The following is a 15,126-nucleotide window of genomic DNA, read 5'->3' as shown; positions in this document are numbered from 1 at the left end:
CTCCCCCCCCCACCCCCTCCTCCTCCACCCCCCACCCCCCTCCCCCTCACCCCCCACCCCACCCCCCCCCCCTCCCCCCACCCCCCACCCCCCCTCCACCCCCCACCCCCCCACCACCCCCCACCCCCACCCCCCTCCTCCCCCACCCCACCCCCACCCCCCACCCCCACCCCCACCCCCCCCTCCCCCACCCCACCCCCCCTCCCCCCACCCCCACCCCCACCACCCCCCCCCCCCACCACCCCCCCCACCCCCCACCCCCACCCCCCCCCACCCCCCACCCCCACCCCCCACCCCCTCCACCCCCACCCCCCACCCCCACCACCCCCACCCCCCCCCCCACCCCCCCCACCCCCACCTCCACCCCCCCCCACCCCCACCCCCTCCACCCCCACCCCCCCCCCCCTCCCCCTCCACCCCCCACCCCCCACCCCTCCCTCCCCCCCCCACCACCCCCACCCACCCCCTCCCCCCCCACCCCCCCCCCACCCCCCCCCCCACCCCCCACCCCCACCCCCACCCCTCCACCCCCCACCCCCCACCCCCCCCCTCCACCCCCCCCCCCCCCCCACCCCCCCCCCCACCCCCCCCCCCCCACCCCCACCCCCACCCCCCCCTCCCACCCCCCCCCCCCCCCACCCCCCCTCCCACCCCCCCACCCCCCCCTCCCACCCCCACCCCCACCCCCCACCCTCCACCCCCTCTCCCTCCCTCCACCCCCCACCCCACCCCCTCCTCCCCCACTCCCACCTCCCACCCCCCACCCCCCACCCCCACCCCCACTCCCACCCCCCACCCCCACCCCCAACTCCCACCCCCCACCCCCCACCCCCAACTCCCACCCCCCTCCCCCCACCCCCACCCCCCTCCCCCCACCCCCACCCCCCTCCACCCCCTCCCTCCCTCCACCCCCTCCCTCCACTCCCTCGCCTCCCTCCCTCCACCCCCTCCCTCCCTCCACCCCCTCCCTCCCTCCACCCCCTCCCTCCACTCCCTCGCCTCCCTCCCTCCACCCCCCTCCCTCCCTCCACCCCCTCCCTCCACCCCCTCCCTCCACCCTCCCTCCCTCCACCCCCTCCCTCCACCCCTCCTCCCCCCCTCCCTCCACTCCCTCGCCTCCCTCCCTCCACCCCCTCCCTCCCTCCACCCCCTCCCTCCACCCCCCTCCCTCCCTCCACCCCCTCCCTCCCTCCACCCCCTCCCTCCACCCCCTCCCTCCCTCCACCCCCTCCCTCCCTCCACCCCCTCCCTCCACCCACCCCCTCCCTCCACCACCCCCTCCCTCCACCCACCCCTCCCTCCCTCCACCCCTCCCTCCACCCCTCCCTCCCTCCACCCCCTCCCTCCCTCCACCCCCTCCCTCCCTCCACCCCCTCCCTCCCTCCACCCCCTCCCTCCCTCCACCCCCTCCCTCCACTCCCTCGCCTCCCTCCCTCCACCCCCTCCCTCCCTCCACCCCTCCCTCCCTCCACCCCCTCCCTCCACTCCCTCGCCTCCCTCCCTCCACCCCCTCCCTCCCTCCACCCCCTCCCTCCCTCCACCCCCTCCCTCCACTCCCTCGCCTCCCTCCACTCCCTCCCTCCACTCCCTCCCTCCACCCCCTCCCCCCCTCCACCCTCCACCCCTCCCCCCACCCTCCACCCCCTCCCCCCACCCTCCCACCCTCCACCCCCTCCCCCCACCCTCCCACCCTCCACCCCCTCCCCCCACCCTCCCACCCTCCACCCCCTCCCCCTCCCACCCTCCACCCCCTCCCCCTCTCCACCCCCTCCCCCTCTCCACCCCCTCCCCCTCCCACCCTCCACCTCCCACCACCCCACCCTCCTCCTCCTCCTCCTCCTCCTACCCCCAATACCCACGTTCCCCACCCTCCCGTTCCCACCCCCTACACACTGCCCTCCCCCTTACTCACTCTGCCGGGATCCTGCAGTCGCTTTCTCCCCCCCCGCCCCTGCCGTCCGTTCACCCAATCAGAACCTCCTCCGCCTTCAGCCGCAACCGGGACCAGCCAATCAAACTGCGGTTCTTGCGGAACCGACGAATTGCTTCGTGAATGTGGGAAGGACTCCCGCAGCGATTGGCCACGGTTCCCCCTACGTTCCTTCCCGACCTCCGGAGCTCTGACCAATCGTAGAGGGCATGGGGCGTAGCGGGCGGGGTTTTCTGCGTCGGGGCTTGGAATCTTGTCTTGGGGCTTGACCAATCGTAGCTTGCTGCGACCCACGTGGATTACACATTCTGACCAATCGGTGCGGGGACATCCGGGGTCATAGGCGCCGATGCACGCCGGGAGTTGTAGTTTTACAGCGGGCACGGCGGAAGTGGTCGTCGCCACAGCGCGTGCGCAGTGAAAGTTGGTCCGTCCTGTTGCCCCCCGCAAGAACATCGACTGGCGGCAGTGGGTGAGTGGCTGAGGAGCGCATGCGCGGTAGCGCCCGTTTTCCCCCCTTACCCCATCCCACGTGACCTTCCCCCGCCCCCTTCTTTTCCCGCGCGCGGGAATAGAGGGAGCGCGTGCCGGGCGTGGCCGTTATCCGCCCCTTCAACAACAACCTTCATTTCTGTGGCGCCTTTTGCGCCCAGTGGCTTTTTTTTTAATTTCCCTCCCCCCCCCCGTCCTTTTTACAGTTTAATCCCAGGTTTTGACGGCAGTAACCGACACTTGGAGGGCTGTTGCCGGGTGTGGATTGAGGGTTTTCTTTGAGCGCTTGCATTTCTGTAGCGCCTTTGCGCCCACCACTGTTTGGCACCTCTTCCCCCCCCCCCCCCCCATTTTAACGGGAGTAACCGGCATTTGCAGGGGAAGCCCCAGTTGCTAACAGGGTAGCTTGAGGAGGACAATTTTTTTTGAGAGGTTCCCCACAACAACAACTTGCATTTCTTTAGCGCCTGTTTCTGTACTGCCTTTTCCTCTCCTTTTCAGTCCAATCCCAGGGAGTAACGAGAACCGCAGAAGGGTCACTGCACCCCAAGTGTTAACTCCTCGGAGGCAGCCAGACCTGCTGAGTTTCTCCAGCAAATTTCTGTTTTTGTTTGATTTCCAGCAGCTACAGTTCTTTTGTATTTTTTATGTCTCTTCGGACGGAGATGAGGGGAATTATTTTTAATTCCAAGATAGTGGTGAACCTTTGGGAGTTTTCTAGCACAAAGAGCTGTGAATGCACTGTGCTTTGAGCATGTTAAAGCCACTGAGTGTCAGGGGGGCGATGGTTAGATTCTCTCTCAATGGTAACCCCCAGGATTTTGATAGTTGGGGGATTTGATGAGGGTAAAGCCACTGAGTGTCAAGGGGGCAATGGTTAGATTCTCTCTCAATGGTAACCCCCAGGATTTTGATAGTTGGGGGATTTGATGAGGGTAAAGCCACTGAGTGTCAGGGGGGCGATGGTTAGATTCTCTCTCAATGGTAACCCCCAGGATTTTGATAGTTGGGGGATTTGATGAGGGTAAAGCCACTGAGTGTCAGGGGGGCGATGGTTAGATTCTCTCTCAATGGTAACCCCCAGGATTTTGATAGTTGGGGGGATTTGATGAGGGTAAAGCCACTGAGTGTCAAGGGGGCGATGGTTAGATTCTCTCTCAATGGTAACCCCCAGGATTTTGATAGTTGGGGGTTTTGATGAGGGTAAAGCCACTGAGTGTCAAGGGGGCGATGGTTAGATTCTCTCTCAATGGTAACCCCCAGGATTTTGATAGTTGGGGGATTTGATGAGGGTAAAGCCACTGAGTGTCAAGGGGGCGATGGTTAGATTCTCTCTCAATGGTAACCCCCAGGATTTTGATAGTTGGGGGATTTGATGAGGGTAAAGTCACTGAATGTCAGGGGGGCAATGGTTAGATTCTCTCTCAATGGTAACCCCCAGGATTTTGATAGTTGGGGGATTTGATGAGGGTAAAGCCACTGAGTGTCAAGGGGGCGATGGTTAGATTCTCTCTCAATGGTAACCCCCAGGATTTTGATAGTTGGGGGATTTGATGAGGGTAAAGCCACTGAGTGTCAGGGGGGCGATGGTTAGATTCTCTCTCAATGGTAACCCCCAGGATTTTGATAGTTGGGGGATTTGATGAGGGTAAAGCCACTGAGTGTCAGGGGGGCGATGGTTAGATTCTCTCTCAATGGTAACCCCCAGGATTTTGATAGTTGGGGGATTTGATGAGGGTAAAGCCACTGAGTGTCAGGGGGGCGATGGTTAGATTCTCTCTCAATGGTAACCCCCAGGATTTTGATAGTTGGGGGTTTTGATGAGGGTAAAGCCATTGAGTGTCAAGGGGGCGATGGTTAGATTCTCTCTCAATGGTAACCCCCAGGATTTTGATAGTTGGGGGATTTGATGAGGGTAAAGCCACTGAGTGTCAGGGGGGCGATGGTTAGATTCTCTCTCAATGGTAACCCCCAGGATTTTGATAGTTGGGGGATTTGATGAGGGTAAAGCCACTGAGTGTCAGGGGGGCGATGGTTAGATTCTCTCTCAATGGTAACCCCCAGGATTTTGATAGTTGGGGGATTTGATGAGGGTAAAGCCACTGAGTGTCAGGGGGGCGATGGTTAGATTCTCTCTCAATGGTAACCCCCAGGATTTTGATAGTTGGGGGTTTTGATGAGGGTAAAGCCATTGAGTGTCAAGGGGGCGATGGTTAGATTCTCTCTCAATGGTAACCCCCAGGATTTTGATAGTTGGGGGATTTGATGAGGGTAAAGCCACTGAGTGTCAGGGGGGCGATGGTTAGATTCTCTCTCAATGGTAACCCCCAGGATTTTGATAGTTGGGGGATTTGATGAGGGTAAAGCCACTGAGTGTCAGGGGGGCGATGGTTAGATTCTCTCTCAATGGTAACCCCCAGGATTTTGATAGTTGGGGGATTTGATGAGGGTAAAGCCACTGAGTGTCAGGGGGGCGATGGTTAGATTCTCTCTCAATGGTAACCCCCAGGATTTTGATAGTTGGGGGATTTGATGAGGGTAAAGTCACTGAATGTCAGGGGGGCAATGGTTAGATTCTCTCTCAATGGTAACCCCCAGGATTTTGATAGTTGGGGGATTTGATGAGGGTAAAGCCACTGAGTGTCAGGGGGGCGATGGTTAGATTCTCTCTCAATGGTAACCCCCAGGATTTTGATAGTTGGGGGGATTTGATGAGGGTAAAGTCACTGAATGTCAGGGGGGCAATGGTTAGATTCTCTCTCAATGGTAACCCCCAGGATTTTGATAGTTGGGGGATTTGATGAGGGTAAAGTCACTGAGTGTCAAGGGGGCGATGGTTAGATTCTCTCTCAATGGTAACCCCCAGGATTTTGATAGTTGGGGGGATTTGATGAGGGTAATGCCACTGAGTGTCAAGGGGGCAATGGTTAGATTCTCTCTCAATGGTAACCCCCAGGATTTTGATAGTTGGGGGGATTTGATGAGGGTAAAGTCACTGAATGTCAGGGGGGCAATGGTTAGATTCTCTCTCAATGGTAACCCCCAGGATTTTGATAGTTGGGGGGATTTGATGAGGGTAAAGTCACTGAATGTCAGGGGGGCAATGGTTAGATTCTCTCTCAATGGTAACCCCCAGGATTTTGATAGTTGGGGGATTTGATGAGGGTAAAGCCACTGAGTGTCAAGGGGGCGATGGTTAGATTCTCTCTCAATGGTAACCCCCAGGATTTTGATAGTTGGGGGTTTTGATGAGGGTGATGCCACTGAGTGTCAAGGGGGCAATGGTTAGATTCTCTCTCAATGGTAACCCCCAGGATTTTGATAGTGGGGGGGGGATTTGATGAGGGTAAAGCCATTGAGTGTCAAGGGGGCCAAATGGTGGCGTAGACTCAATGGGCCAAATGGCCTTACTTCCATTCCTATGTCTTATGGTCTTATTTGATGATGGTAATGCCATTGAACGTCAAGGGGGCGATGATTACATTCACTCTCATTGGACATTGTCATTGCTTGGTATTCCACGACAGAGAGGAATTCTTAAAATGTGTCATTAAAAGCTTTTTAAAGACATTCTGTAGAAAGTCTTACAAAAGGTGCTGGACCTAACTTTGGGGAACAGCGCAGGGTTAGCTATAGAGTCAGTCGGGGAGCATTTCAGTGTTGGCGACCACAGCTCATTAAGATTTGAAGAATGGAAAGGACAAAAATGTATCAGAAATAAATGTTTGGAACTGGAGGGGGTGGGGATAGATTTTTAATATGATAGAGACAGGATTGGGCCAAAGTGGACCGGGAACAGCTCCTTGCAGGAAGATAGAACAGCACAGCGCGGGAACGGACCCTTCGGCCCATGCTGTTGTTACCGAACAGGCTGCCAAATGACCTAATCCCTTCTGCCTGCTTTTGGTCCATATACCTCCATTCCTTGCATATCCATGTGCTTTTCTAAAAACCCCTTAAATGGCCCTAATGTATCTCATCTATCACCCACCCCTCGAAGTGCGTTTTAGACTCCTACCGCTCTGTGTGTAAAAAAAAAAGAGTCCCTCTCATCTCGTTTGAACGTTTCCTGCTCACCTTAAATGCATTGCCCCCTAGAATTAGACATGTCAATGTCAGGGAAAAAGATTCTGACTGTCAATCCTGTATATGCATCTTGTAATCTTAAACTTCTACCAAGCCTCCCCTCAGCCTCTGCCACCCCAGAGAAAACAGACCTACATCAGAAATAAAACAAAATCCAACAGCGTTTTGCTAGAATGCTTGAGGAATACTCGGGGAAAGATTGGGGCTCGTTGGGAAACTGTGGATGGAACTGGAAGACTTTAAGTGGGATTTTTAAATGAGTACTTCTCATCTGCATTCACATGAGAAAAGAATAATGTAGGTCTGGATGCAGGGATAAGACTGCGATGTAGAAATCAGTGTTGATGTGGGGGTGCCAGTGTCAGAAGTCGCATGACAGCAGGTTACAGTCCAACAGGCTTATTTGAAACCTCAAGCTTTTGGAGTGCTGCTCCTTTATCAGGTGAAGTGACCGTGACAAGAGACACATTTGGAATCCTGTCTAGGATACTGTACGATCCTGTACTATCCTGTAGGATACTGGCCTTATTTAGGGAACACTGGAAATGCATTAGGTCAGAGAAGGTTCACTGGACCCGTACCTGGAAAGAGTTTAATTTATTTATTTTGTGGGATATGGGAGTCGCTGGATGTGCCAGGATTTATTGTCTCTCCCTGGTTTCCCGTTGAGAAGATGGTGATGAGCTGCCTTGAACCACTGTACCTGCTATCGGTTGACCTACATGCCTTTAGGGAGGGAATTCCAGGATTTAGACCCGGCAACAGTGAAGGAACGGCGATATTTTTCCAAGTCAGGATGGTGACCGGTCTGGAGGGGAACTTGCAGGGTGTGATGTTCCCATGTATCTGCTGCCCCTTGTCTTTCCAGATGGAAGTGGGTCCTGGGTTTGGAAGGTGCGGCCTGAGGATCTTTCGTGAATTTCTGCAGCGCATCTTGTGGAAGGTACACACTGCTGCTAATAAGTTTTGTTGGCAGAGGGAGTGGATGTTTGTGGATGTGTGGTGCTAATCAAGCAGGCGCTACTCTGTCCGGGATGGTATTGAGTATTGTTGGAGCTGCCCCCACCCAGGGCAAGTGGGGAGTATTCCATCACCCTCCTGACTTGTGCCTTGAAGATGGTGGACAGGCTCTGGGGAGTCAGGAGGTCTGTTACTCATCACAGTATTCCAAGCTTCTGACCTGCTCTTGTGGCCACTGTGTTTATGTGGTGAGCCCCATTGAGTTTCTGAGCAATGGTAACTTGCAGGATGTTGATTTTTGGAGATTTAGTGGTGGTGAGACCATTGAGTGTTAAGGGATGGTGGTTAGATCGTCTCTCTCGGTGATGGTCATAGCCTGGCATTTGTGTGGTGCCAATGTCACTTGTCTGCCCAAGCCTGCGTATTGTCCAGGTCTTGTATTTGAACAGGGACTGCTTCAGTGTCTGAGGAGTCACGAATGGTGCTGAACATTGTGCAATCATCAGCGAACATCCCCACTTCTGATCTTATGCTGGAGGGAAGGTCATTGATGAAGCAGCTGAAGACGGTTGGGCCTGGGACACTACCCTGAGGAACTCCTTGCAGAGATGTCCTGGAGCTGAGATGATTGACCTCCAACAACCATAACCGTCTTCCTATGTGTCAGGAATGACTCCAACCAGCAGAAAGTTTGTCCCCAGGTACCCATTGATTCCAGTTTTGCTAGGGCTCCTTGATGCCACACTCGGTCGAATGCAGCTTGATGTTGAGGGCTGTCACTCTCACCTCACCTCTGGAATACAGCTCTTTTGTCCAAATTTGAACCCAAGGCTATAATGAGGTCAGGAGCTGAGTGGCCCTGGTGGAACCCAAACTGGGCGTCACTGAGCAGGTTATTGCTGAGCAGGTGCTGCTTAATAGTGCTGTTGATGATACCTTCCATCACTTTACTGATGATTGACAGTAGACAAATGGGGTGAAAATTGGCCAGGTTGGATTTGTTCTGCTTTTTATGTACATGGGCAATTTTCCACATTTGCCAGGTAGATACCAGGGTTGTAACTGTACTGGGACAGCTTGGCCAGGGGAGTGACAAGTTCTGGAGCACAAGGCGTCAGTTCCCATAGCCTTTGCAGTATCCTGTGTCTCCAATCATTTCTTGATGTCACGTGGAGTGAATTGAATTGGCTGAAGACTGGTATCTGTGATGCTGGGAACCACTGGAGGAGGCCGAGATGGACCATTCACTTGGCACTTCTGGCTGAAGAATGCTGTGAATGCTTCAGTCTTATCTTTTGCCCTGATGTGCTGGGCTCTTCCATCATTGAGGATGGGGATATTTGTGGAGCCTCCTCCTCCAGTGAGTTGTTTAATTGTCCATCGCCATTCACAACTGGATGTGGCAGGACTGCAGAGCTTAGATCTGATCTGTTGGCTGTGGGATGGCTTAGCTCTGTCCACCACTTGCTGCTTTTGCTGTTTGGCGTGCACGTAGTCCTAGTTGATAGATTCACCAGGTTGATACCTAATCTTCAGGTATGCCTGGTGCTGCTCCTGGCATTCCTTCCTGCACTCTCCATTGAACCAGAGTTGAACCCTTGGCTTGATGGTGATGGTTGAGTGTGGGATATGCCAGGCCATGATGGTACATATTGTGCTGGAGTACAATTCTGTTGCTGTTGATGGTCCACAGTGCCTCATGGCTGCCGATAACAGCTAGATCTGTTTGAAGGCTGTAGGAAGTCTTTTGAGAGAAAGATCGGACAGGTTAGAATTGTATCTGCCAGGGTTTGGCGGAGTAAGAGGCGACTTATTTGAGATAACCCCAACAAAGCCAATGGGGAATCACTTACCAATCTCCCTGTGGAGATGTGTCTAGGTTCCCTTGGTAACAGACAGTGGCCTATCCAGCTGCAGTTGGGTTTAGGTACATAATTCTTTGAAGTTTGCATCACGCAGGACGGTTAGGAAGGCATTTGGCATGCTTGCCTTCATTGCTCAGACATTTGAATAAAGGAGTTTGGGACGTCATGTTGAGGTTTTACAGGACATTGGTGAGGCCTCTTCTGGAGCCGTGTGTCCTGGTTGCCCCGTTGTAGGATGGAATTTATTAAGGTTGTGGATTTGTTCACTGAGCTGGTAGGTTGGTTTGCAGACGTTTTGTCACCATACTAGGTAACATCATCCGTGCACCTCCAGTGAAGCTTTGTTAGTCTGTCCTGCCTTTTCTTAAATGTGGTTCGTGATAGTTGGTATATGGGGCTCATTTACACTTGTTCGCTGTCGGAGTTCTGGATTATCAAGCCGGAGAGGGTTCAGGAGAGATTTACCAGGATGTTGCCGGGTTTGGAAGGTTTGTGTTATAAGGTGAGTCTGGGACTTTTTTGACTGGAGCATTGGAGGTTGAGGGGTAACCTTATGGAGGCTTATAAAGCCATGAGGTGTAGTTAGAAAACCTATATAAGGTGAATGGAGGTGCATTTTTCCTCAGCCAGGGGATTTCAAGACTGGGGGCGTATTTTTTACGTTGAGAGGAGAAAGATTCAAAAGAGCCATGAGGGGCAACAGAAGAGAGTAGTTTGCTCGTGGAATGAACTTCCAGAAGAAATGGTGGATACCATTACAATATTTAACAGCATTTAGGTATATTCATGAACAGGAAAGGTTTGGAGGGATGTGGGCCAGCTGCAGGCTGTTGGAACTAACTCAGTTTGAGAACATGGTCTGGTTGGACTGAAGGGTCTAGGGGTTTCTGTGCTGTGTGACTCTATGACTCTTCACCTGAGTCCCTGATAAAGCAGATTCAGGGATGTGTTTACAAAGCTATGTGCCCCAGGTTGGAACAATCCTACAAACACCCTGAGCAGTGGCTCTATTTTGGTGTTCAACAACAAAAGATGGTCCTTTCCAAAAGGGCCTCGTCAGTGGTTACGATATGAGATCCTGATTTTGACAGGGTGTATGTGGAAAGGATGTTTTCTTTAGCTCTGCTCCATCCTAATACGCTTGTGGATCATTCCCACTCACTGCAGAAAAATAAATATTTTCTATCCTCCATCTGTTGCCCAAACCTGTACCCTTGTGTAACCAGTGTGTGGGAACAAAAACAGAAGTTGCTGGAAAAGCTCAGCATCCATGAAAAAATAAATCAAGAGATAATGTTACGAGTCCGCTGACCCTTCATCAGAACGAGTGGGACAGTTTCTCGCCCATGCCTGCCTTTCCCCGAACGTGTTATCATCTTGCCTGCATTGATCAAACACCCCCTCCCTTTTGCCTTTGAGAACAACCACAGATTCTCAAAAATTCCCTTGATCCACGGCCTCGTTCCCAACAATTATTCCAGTGTATCCCTATCTGGGATGCCTCATCTCCTTCCTGAAGGTACTGCCATCCTTTGGCACGCTTGCCTTCATTGGTCAAAGCATTGAGTAAAGGACTTGGGATGTTGTATCGTGTCGCGTCTGAACAGGATGTTGGTGAGGCCACTTTTGGAATACAGGTATTTCTGCTTCAATGCATGTTTTGTTAACGCAAATTGACTGTGATGTGATTAATGAATAGTGGGAGCTATTTGGATAAGGTGAACTTTCTGCTGTACAGGTTTAGCGATTTTCGATAGCAATTTCCCTAGAACACAATTTTCTAGGGCAGTTTCCTGTAGCACGAGGTCACGCAAGAATGCAACTATCATGTTATAGAAGGACAGCACGCATTTTTGGTCTTCCTGCTATAGGAAGAATGTTGTAAAACTGGAAAGGATGCAGAAAAGATTTACAAGGATATTGCCAGTGTTGGAGGGTTTGAGCTACAGGGAGAGGCTGGGACTGTTTTCCCTGGAATATTGGAGGCCTTGCAGAGGTTTATTAAATCAAGAGGGCCATGGATAGCGTGAATAGTCGAGGTCTCTCCTGGGTTGGAAGGTCCAAAAACTAGAGGGGCAAAGGTTTAAGGTGAAAGTGGGAAAGATTTAAAAGGGACTGGAGGGGTAACTTTCTCACACCGAGGGTGCTGCATGTATGGAATGAGCTGCCAGAGGAAGTGGGTGGAGGCTGGTACAGTTACAGCATTTAAAGGGCATCTGGATGGTCACGTGAATCAGAAGGGTTTGGAGGGATATGAGCTGAATGCTGGCAAATGGGGCCAGATTAATGTAGGGTATCAGTCTACTCCAGCAGAGGACGGCAATGATACTAATTGGTTGGTTGGGGTGGTGGAGGAGGGTGGAGATTTGCATTAGTGCAGTCACCACCAGCAGCCGAGGACCTCAGCAAGATACCCTCTGAGTTTGAGTGAACACGAGCATCCAGGAGAGGACGGCAATAATGCTGGGTTGGCAGCTGGGGGCAAAGATTTGCAGAGGCAGTGTCACCATTACCAGACAGCGATTTGTGGAGGAAGTCTCATCAAGGGGTTAAAAAGCATGCCAGGGCAGTAGTCACAGGGGATTCAGTTATAAGGGGAATGGACGGGTGGCTGAAAAGAAGACGCCTGGATGGTCTTTTATCCACCTTCTGTCATCACCTTCCCCCCCCCCCAACTCTCTCCATATATTTCAGAGTCCCCTTCCCTTCCGCTCCCCCCCCCCGTTCCTGAAGAAGGGTCCAGACCTGAAAACGTCACCTTTCCTGCTCCTCTGATGCTACCTGGCCTGCTGTGTTCATCCAGCTCCACACCTTGTTGTTCAGGTTGGTAGGTTACCTTCCCTTGTGGCAGGGTCAAGAACGTCTTGGACTGGTTGCAGGACCTTCTGAAGAGGGAGGGTGAACAGCCAGTGGACGTGGCACACATTGGTACAAACGACATAGGTTAAAAGAAAGGGATGAGGTCCTAAAGGCAGAATACGGGGGAACTAGGAAGAAAGTGAAGAGATCAGACCTCAACATTAGTGAACTCAGGATTACTACCAGTGCCGTGTGCTAGTCAGAGGAGAATTGACAGGATATACCTGATGAATATGTGGCTGAAAAGATGGTGTTGGGGGTAGGGTTTCAGATTCCTGGGGCATCAGGACCGGTTTTGGGGGAGGTGGGACCTATACAAATTGGACGGGTTACACATGGGCGGGACTGGGACTGATGTTCTGGGTGAGGGCAGAGGGTATGGTGGGGGTGAGTGTTTGCTACAGCGGTTGGGGAGGGTTTAAATTAGTATGCCAGAGGATGGAACATATGTAAGGAATCAGAAGGAGGGAGCAAGGAAAAAAAACAACAGCAAGAAAAGGGAATAAGAAAAGTGATAAGGCTGAAAAACCGAGGATAAAAATCAAACAGGGTTTTGTTGAGAACAACAAGGAGGAGATAAACACTGTTAGAAGGACAAGCTCGCAGGCGTTGTGTCTTAATGCGCAGAACATTTGCAGTCAAGTTGGCAAACTAATTGTGTAGATAGATGTTAATGGGTACAACACAATTGGAATTACAGAGATATGGCTGCAAGGTGACCAGGGATATGAACTGAATGACCCAGGGTATTCAGTATTCAGGCAAAAAGGAAAAGGTGGTGGAGCGACATTGCTGGTTAAAGAGGAAATTAACACAACAGCGAGAAAGGATATTAGCTCTGACAATATGGAGTCTGTATGGGTAGAGTTGAGAAATACCAAGGGGCAAAGAACTTTAGTGGGTGTCATATATAGTCCCCCAAACTGCAGTGGTTGTGTTGGGAATGGCATTAAACTGGGAATTAGAGATGCATGTGACAAGGGAATATTGGTGATCATGGGTGATTTTAATCTGCACTGCATAATGAAAAGGGAATCATTGCCAATCTAGCTGTGTGCGATTCCTTGGGGAAGAGTGACCATAACATGATAGATTTTTTTTATCAAGATGGAGAGTGATGTTGGAGACTGTGGTGCTGAGTCTTAATAAAGGAAACTACGTGGATGTGAGGCATGAGTTGGCCTTGACAGATTGGGGAAGAATTACTTAAAGGGATGACAGTGGATAGGCAATGGCAAACATTCAAGGAACACATGGGGGCACCGCAACATTTCTGACTGTCACCAAAGCAAATTGGGTAATATGGCTTACAAAGGAAATAAGAGACAGTAACTGATCCAAGGAAGAAGCATACAGATTGGCCAAGAAAAATAATAAATCTGAATTGGCAACAGTTTAGAATTCAACAAAGAGGGACCAAGGGATTGTTTAGGAAGAAGAAAATCGAGTATGAAGGTAAGCTTGTGGGAACATAAAGACTGATGTTAAGTGTTTCTACACGTACTTGAAGAGAAAGAGACTGGTAAAGACAAATGTAGGTCCCCTACAGACAGAAACACAAGGGGAAGGTACTGTAGGGGACAAAGAAATGGCTGAGCAATTGAATACATACTTTGGTTATATCTTCACAAAAGAGGACGCCAATCAGATACCAGAATTATTGGAGGATGCATGATTTAGTGAGAGGGAAGAACTAAGGGAGATCAATATTAGCAGAGAAATGGTGCTGGTAAAATTGATGGGATTGAAGGCCGATAAATCCCCAGGGCCTGATAAACTAAATCCCAAAGTACTTAAGGAAGTGGCTGTAGAAATTATGGATGCATTGGTGGTCATCTTCCAGGATTCTACAGACTCTGGAACAGTTCCTGCAGATTGGAGGGTAGCTAATGTCACTCTAGTATTCAAAAAGAGGGGTTGGAGGAAAACAGGGAATTGTAGACCAGTGAGCCTAACATCGGTAATGGGGAAAATTCTCAAATCCATTGTCAAAGATTTTACAGCAGACCAATTGGAAAGCAGTGGTAGGATCAGACAGAGTCAGCATGGATTTAAGAAAGGGAAATTGTGCTTAACAAATCTGTTAGAATTCTATGAAGATGTAACTGTTAGAAGTGATAAGGGGGAGCCAGTCAATGTAGAATATTTAGACTTTCAGAAAGCATTTGACAAAGGACCACACTGGAGATTAATATGCAAGATTAAAGCACATGGGATTGGGGGAAGTGTATTGAGATGGATGGGAAGCTGGTTGGCAGAGAAGAAACAAAGCATAGGAATTAATGGTATCTTTTCAAATTGGCAGGCAGTAACTGGTGGGTGCCACAGGGCTCGGTGCTGGGAGCCCAGCTATTCACAATATATATGAATGATTTGGATGAGGGGACAGAATGTAACATCTCCAAGTTTGCAGATGATACCGAGTTGGGTGGGAGGGTGAACTGTGACGAGGATGCAGAGATCCTTCAGCATCATCTTGTCAGGATTGGATGAGTGGGAAAATCAACGGCAGATGCAGCTTAATTTCGATAAATGTGACATTATTCACTTCTGAAGAAAAAGCGAGGAGGCAGATTATCAGCTGAATGGCTGTAAATTGGGAGAGGGGAGCGTGCAGTGGCACCTGGTGACCTTGCGCACCAGGCGCTGAATGTAAGCATGCAGGTGCAACAGGCGGTAAAGAAGGCAAATGGTGTGTTGTCCTTCATAAGGCTCACTGGTCTATAATTACCAGGGCTGTCTCTAGTCCCTTTCTTGAACAAGGGGACAACATTTGCTATCCTCCAGTCTTCTGGACATAGGTACAGAGACGGAGGAACTGAGATTGGGATGGAGTCTTTTTAGGAAATGGGGTGTGAGGATGTACAGTCCAGATAGCTGTGGGAGTCAGTGAGTTTGTAATGGATATTAGTGACCAGTTTATTCCCAGAAACA

At 51.5% G+C, this 15,126-nt stretch overlaps 1 long non-coding RNA gene across 1 annotated transcript in view; it reads left to right on the top strand.

Annotated features, from left to right (window-relative positions):
* The first annotated feature begins 2,334 nt into the window (after positions 1 to 2,334).
* LOC132208271 (uncharacterized) overlaps positions 2,335 to 15,126 on the top strand; it is a 52,941-nt gene continuing 40,149 nt past the window's right edge. The window contains exon 1 of the long non-coding RNA XR_009444355.1: positions 2,335 to 2,402. This is a non-coding gene — a long non-coding RNA (uncharacterized LOC132208271). The remainder of the gene's footprint in view (positions 2,403 to 15,126) is intronic.

The sequence above is a fragment of the Stegostoma tigrinum genome, unplaced genomic scaffold (genome assembly GCF_030684315.1).
Source record: "Stegostoma tigrinum isolate sSteTig4 unplaced genomic scaffold, sSteTig4.hap1 scaffold_345, whole genome shotgun sequence".
Taxonomy (NCBI): domain Eukaryota; kingdom Metazoa; phylum Chordata; class Chondrichthyes; order Orectolobiformes; family Stegostomatidae; genus Stegostoma; species Stegostoma tigrinum.
The sequence above is the reverse complement of the archived record's forward strand: the minus strand, read 5'-3'. Positions and strand labels throughout refer to the sequence as shown.